Source organism: Eptatretus burgeri, chromosome 11 (genome assembly GCF_056783735.1).
Source record: "Eptatretus burgeri isolate ZD-2024b chromosome 11, Ebu_testis_v1, whole genome shotgun sequence".
NCBI lineage: Eukaryota > Metazoa > Chordata > Myxini > Myxiniformes > Myxinidae > Eptatretus > Eptatretus burgeri.
In genome coordinates, this window is record NC_140971.1 from 18392687 (window position 1) to 18399112 (window position 6426).

Below are 6426 nucleotides of genomic sequence, written 5' to 3' on the forward strand. Positions count from 1 at the left end.
TATTTTGGTCAAATCTGACGCACGTTAACCCCACTTTTTTGGCAAACATTCTATATTTTCTTCGTTTTCCAGTGACTGGAAGCGTTTATAATGAGTGAAACCCAAAAATGTGGTATCAAATGATTCCAGAAGTGACGAATTGAGTGGAATTATTTGAATATGATTTTTCTGACCGGCTGTTACGCTTTTGTGACGCATTAGCGAATTTCGACTCGTATCTAAAGTTTCATCTAAAAATATGCCCTTAATTGCATTTTTAATTTGACCTGTTGACCTGGAATTTGACCAGTTGACCCCACCCCAGGGCACAAGGGGGTGGGGCAAAAATTATATTGCTCTCGCACCTTGTTGCCATGTGGTGATCATAACTACAAAGTTTGATGAATTTCTGCACAACAGTTTAAGAGGATATGGTGTGATGGATGGACAGACAGACAAACACATTTAGACAGAGCCGATTACAACAGAGCCCCCACCCCCCCCCCCACTTTGAAAAAAGAAAATTGTGGGGATAAATATTGATCAACCGAATGCAAGAACTTTATTGACTTCTCAGCAATTCATACATTTTCGAACAGACTGGATCATCAGCGGGGCTCCTTTCTCCCATGAGGTTTTGACCTTTTCAGCCCAAAACTTATCTGAGCAATAGATCCACAACCTCAGCTGTGTCCATTCAGTCAAACTAACAATGCAATCTCACTTCTCAAACTTTTTACCTTTCTTGTTCGAGAGTTTAATGTATTATGTATGATATATTCAAATGTTCATAACACATTCAATTATATAACAGTACATTAAATAATGCACACCTTACCGTACAGATTACACACACACACACATACATTAACCAGCATGTCCATTATGCTTACAACTGAAACCTCCTGTTATTCAATTGCACAAACTGTTATATTAACGGATTCCCCACATGCTCTACTGCGTCTCCTTATAAACACTGAAAATGTTTTATAATGTGTATATGTGAATGCTTCATTATTACATCCTCCATCCAAGGTGGATGGAGGTTGTTTTCACCCCTGTCTGTTTGTCTGTCTGTCTGTGTGCCTTTTTGTCTGTCAGCGGGTTATCTCAAAAAGTTATGGACAGATTCGGACAAATTTGGTGGACAGGTTGGTGTGCAACAAGGTGAAGATCTGGATCTGGATCCAATAATATTAAAGTGATTTTTCACCATTGAGAGATGGACGCCAAACCGATATGTAGCATGATATTTCAAAAAGTTGTGGACGAGTTGTGCGAAACTTGGTGGATAAGTTGGTTTGGTGACGAGAACAAACCGATTAGAGTTTGGTTCCAGTCCGGATCCAGATCCAGCCTATCGGTGGATACAAAAGGTAAACTGTTCAGCCTGGCGGAGGTACGTGCCCTACTGAGTGCTGTTCAAGTTAATATTGTTTGAACCATTTTTCTTGTACTCAATAAACTCTATTTGGTGTCGTTTTATGTATTTTTTTAAACTGTAGCTCCCTGTGTTAACATTTACCTCTGACCAGCTGTTTTAAACTATTGACAAGTTTTGTGCTGTGTAGTTGCTCTCACTGTTCAGATTATTTAATCCACAACTGTACCATAGAAGAGCAATCTTCGGATCGGTGCTGTGTTCAATAAAGGTATTCGTACAATGTGGAATGGAAAAGCATCTCTTTTATCAAACAATTTGCTGTGGAATTTATTATTATTATGATTGATATCGATTTGCAATAAAGAAAGGAGAGACTGAAGTGTGAGTTTGGTTTTCCTTTCTTAATTCCAGGTGTTGTGGATGGATGTCGTTATGAAGCTGATGAAACGCAAAAACACACACACACACACACACACACACACACACACACACACACACACACACACACACACACACACACACACACACACACACACACACACACACACGTTCGACAAGGAAGCGATGCTGTCATCCTTTAAATGAGAGCGTTGTGCTCTTCATTTTATAGTGAAACCTCAGGGGTGGGAGGAATCTTCAGGTGGACTGAGTGTGGATAGGATGAGGAAGAATAGAGGAGGGGATGACAAAATGCCCGAGAAAGCACCCTCAACCCAGACTGCTATTGACCCAAAATCTAATGTTATGCAGAGTTATTTCTGGCTTTCATAGTGTCTGACACCTAATGCCACCAAAGGACATTTCTGCCAGCTGTCCAACCAGCAGTGGCTGACAACCACTCAAAACTTCTCTCGGACCCTCTGCAGGAGAAGGTGAAAAGGAAGTGAAATAAGGAAGGAGAAAAGGTTAAATGAGGAGAGAAGAGAGAGAGAGATGAAAGAGAGGGCATTACCGTGCATGGATAATTGCAAAGAGGATGTATGGGGCAGAATTGGCCATAAGGTGAATGAGGAGGTGAATAAAAGGTCAATAATTCTGCATTTTCCTTACCTTACATGGAGATAACCCCTATGGGTCAATTTTACCTTTTGAAAACATTCCTGGATAAGACAGAGGGTGTGTTTTGTGGATTTTCCCTCTCAGGCATTAGTTTTTATTTTATACATGGTCGAGGCTCGTGGAAGAGCTAGAGCAGAAGGGAATGGAGCAAAATGGAAAGGGGGAAAAACCAACAGCAGTGGAAGTGAGAGGGAGATCAAGGGGGAGGGGGAGAAGGAACGTGGAGGTGAACAAGCTGCACACCAAGCTGATTGAAACACAGGAAGAGGAGGGGGAAAGCAGGGATGAAACAGGAAAGGAACTAGCCAACCAACAACTGACAAATGAAAAGAGGCGAGGAAGACGGGAATAATGGAGTGCTTTGGGATGGGATAATTTGGGGTAGAAGAGATCATGGGTATGGATGGGGGATGTCTTGAGGTAGTGGTGAACAAGCTAGCTGTCCTGAAACCCTGGAGGGAAGAATGGAACTGAACAGACTGGGTTAGTTGGTTCCACAGGTGCGAGAGAACAGGAAGGAACGAGTGAAGGTGAGCAGTGAGCCTGGATGTTGTGAGTTTAACCGACCACGTGCGCCCTGCAGAAACCTGGAAGGGACAGAACCAAGAGAGGGCAGAGGGTGCAAGACCAGTGAAATATGGACCCCAGTGTGAGTATTTATGTATTCATTTTAATATAGCACACCATAATATTTTGCTAATAATTATAATCTCAGTAGAATTTAATGATTTGCAACTCTTTTGTAAAAATAAAAATAAATAAAAAATCGATGGTGATTTATTGAATACCGCAGTTATACATCATCTGTATTACAAACACATGTTTCAAAAAGGGACCACGGACTCGTCTCTCAGCAGATAAAAGTTTAAAACCCTCATTTTGTGCACCTCAAAATACAAATATTGCCATGAACCCTTGTTTACAAAGCACCATTACCTTCCAACATCAAGGATCCCATTGCATTGCATAAACAGGCAATCTTCTAATTCCATCCCAGTAGGCCACTCCATATTCATCCAAATATTTGAGAAACTTTTTCTCGTTTTCTACCACAGGGTCCAATAACCAACATGGTGGAATTAAACAAGTCAAAATGACGTATAGCAGTCGTTAGCAGACCATAAAATGTGTTATTTACAACACCAATTAGGCAAAATATCGCTTGGCTTTCTGTGCAAATCATTGTGGAATGCATTCACTGCTTTGGTACAACAAACAGGACTTAACATTTGTTGAATATACAAGGACCAAGGGGGCTAACTATTTATTACATACGCAAGTATGGCGGAATTACACATCACCCCACTCGCCTTCTCCCTTTCCCCATATACTCCATGAACCCGTACTCCTATCTTCTGCGAAATATTTTCGCTTCTATACCCCAACTCCTCATATATCCCCCAACCTGCTTTCTCTCTCATTTCGTCCTGATTTTTGTCAATTATTTTCCAATTGAAGACCCCCAACCCCTTTCCCACACCTTTTCCATTCCATACATAATAAAAAAGACCCCCACCTGGGAAGGATTCTTTTCATGGAAAGTTTATGACCAGTACTCACTTTGAAAATTGAGCCTCAGAGATTCGCTTTTTATGAATAAACTAGAGTTCATAGAACACCTTACCCCATGTAGTGCTCAGGTATATAATTCCATTAAAATAAAATAATGGTTTTAAAAGTTATATAAAAATTTCTGGAAGTTTAGTGCTGTCGATGCAGTCTTATGCACCACCTTATTTAACATGTCCAAGTACTGCAAAGCTGGAGGTGTTTGGAAGCGATAAGAAGGCAATTTGTGTTCTACAGTGCTTAAGTCTATAATTCAATTTAAATGAAATAAAGATTGTATGAAACAATTAATTACGGAAGTTTATTGCCGTTGACGCAGTGGCTGTTGCACCACCATATTTAACATGTTACATTAGCTCTTCGTGCCTGTTGTTTGTGTCCTTTATAACATCCTTAAAAACAGTAAGTTTCCTGTTTAGAATAATTTTCAATTTTGTTTCATTGCCAGACAGGGAGACGGATGAAAATAATTATCTCACTCCTCTTTGCGCATGCGCAATCGGGACAAATTCAGAGCCAAATACTGCAAGACTGCAGGGTATCCAACCCCCCCCCCCCATCCTGATTCATGTTCCAAATATAACATTGAATTGAAATCAAGTTGCTCCTTGATCATGCACTGATGTTTGTGGATGGGCCAACAGACAGACAGAAGTGAACCAATTGCTTAACCCCACTTTTCACTTTGGCATGCTCAGGGTAATGGAGTGTATAAATATTCCTCATTTACTTGAAGTTATTAATTCCAGTATGACAGTAAGGGCTGATGGAGAATGGGAATGCATTGCATTATGGTAGGATGGTACCAGGCCAAATGCTTCTCAATATGGGGTGGTTGAGGTAGAGAGGAGAGAAAACAATAACATATCTTGAGAAAAATAAGGGAAAGGGGAAGAGTAGGAATAATCATCAGTAAAGAGAGTTGAAACTAGGCTATACTATGAAAGGGGGAAGAGGGGAAATGTATGAGAATGAATAAAGATGTGGGGATGGATTTGGGGAGGAGGATAGGGGGTGGGAGATAGGGTTGGGTGGCAATAATATTTTTGGTAAATTATAAACAATCTGTCATTTAGAGGAACATCCATTAATGGAGACAAATAAATTAGAAAAGAGATGATAAAGATGAATATACAGGTAAAGCTGTGGATAATAGGCGCTTGAGAATGGTTAGTCGCACTCCTGAGTGGAACTCATTGGGATAGTTTAAGCACAAGAAGGTGAAAATGCGGTTTGTGGTCCCCTTGGTTCCAGCACCTTCCATGGTAATTGTGGCGGATCGTTATGGTAATTACTACCGCCATGCTACTGGACTCACAGGCACAGAAGATCTGTTTCCACTTGCCTTCCCCAAAACACCCTAAAGGAAAACCAGACTGTTCAAAATTTTTTTTTAATAGATCTCTCAAGTTCGTAACACCTCCCGTGCTCACAATAAAACCATTTAAAGATACTACTTTCGCACGCATTATACCTATTAGAATAATCATACCATAAACACATTATCCTCAGGTTCCACAAACTATGTTCCACAAGCAACACAAGATGGTTTTCAAAAGTTTGCATTTCCTGTAAAAGGTTAATCAATTTTCAATAAGGATTTGATTATTTCAAAACTATCAGCAAATCGGCTGCACGTATCGCCATGGCCTGTAATTACCTGTGACACCAAAGGTGGACGGAGGTTATGTTTTCACCCCTGTTTGTCTATCTGTCTGTGACTAGGATATCTGAAAAAAGTTTTGGACGGACTTGGACAAAATTTGGTGGACAGGTTGGGTGTGTGACACGGACCAATTGATTCAACTTTGGTGAAGATCCGTCTCCAGACGTGATAATTTTAAAATATTTCAATTGATTTTTCACGATTGAGTGATATGGCCAAAAACGATATGTAGCATAATATTTCAAAACGTCGTGGACGGATTATAACAAAACAAGGTGGATGAGTTGAGTAGGTGACAAGAACAAGCGGATTAGATTTTGGTTCAGGTCCAAATCCAGATCCCACCTATCAGTGGATACAAAACATAAACTGATCAGCCTGGCGGAGGTATACACTCTACCGATTGCTGATCCAGTTTAAAATGTTTTAACGATGATGTTTTTGCAAAGCAGTGTCTTTCGGATTGTACAAAGTCCCACGTGGAATTTGGTGTTGTAATTAACGTATGATGACCTTCCTTTAACACTAAGGTTCATCGAGGAAATTGGATGCACATGCAGTACATGAAGAGAAAAGGACTTTAAAAAAGGGAAGTGGGGGTACTCAAGAGGATACTCATGATAAAGGAAATTATGGTTCCTGTAAGTAAGAAGGTCCAACTAATCCAACATCATTTTTAATCAGAAAGTATATAAAAACGAAATGCACAGACAACCATCAGAACCACCAAATATCAATATCCAAAAGCACAGAGAATTTACATTCTCCA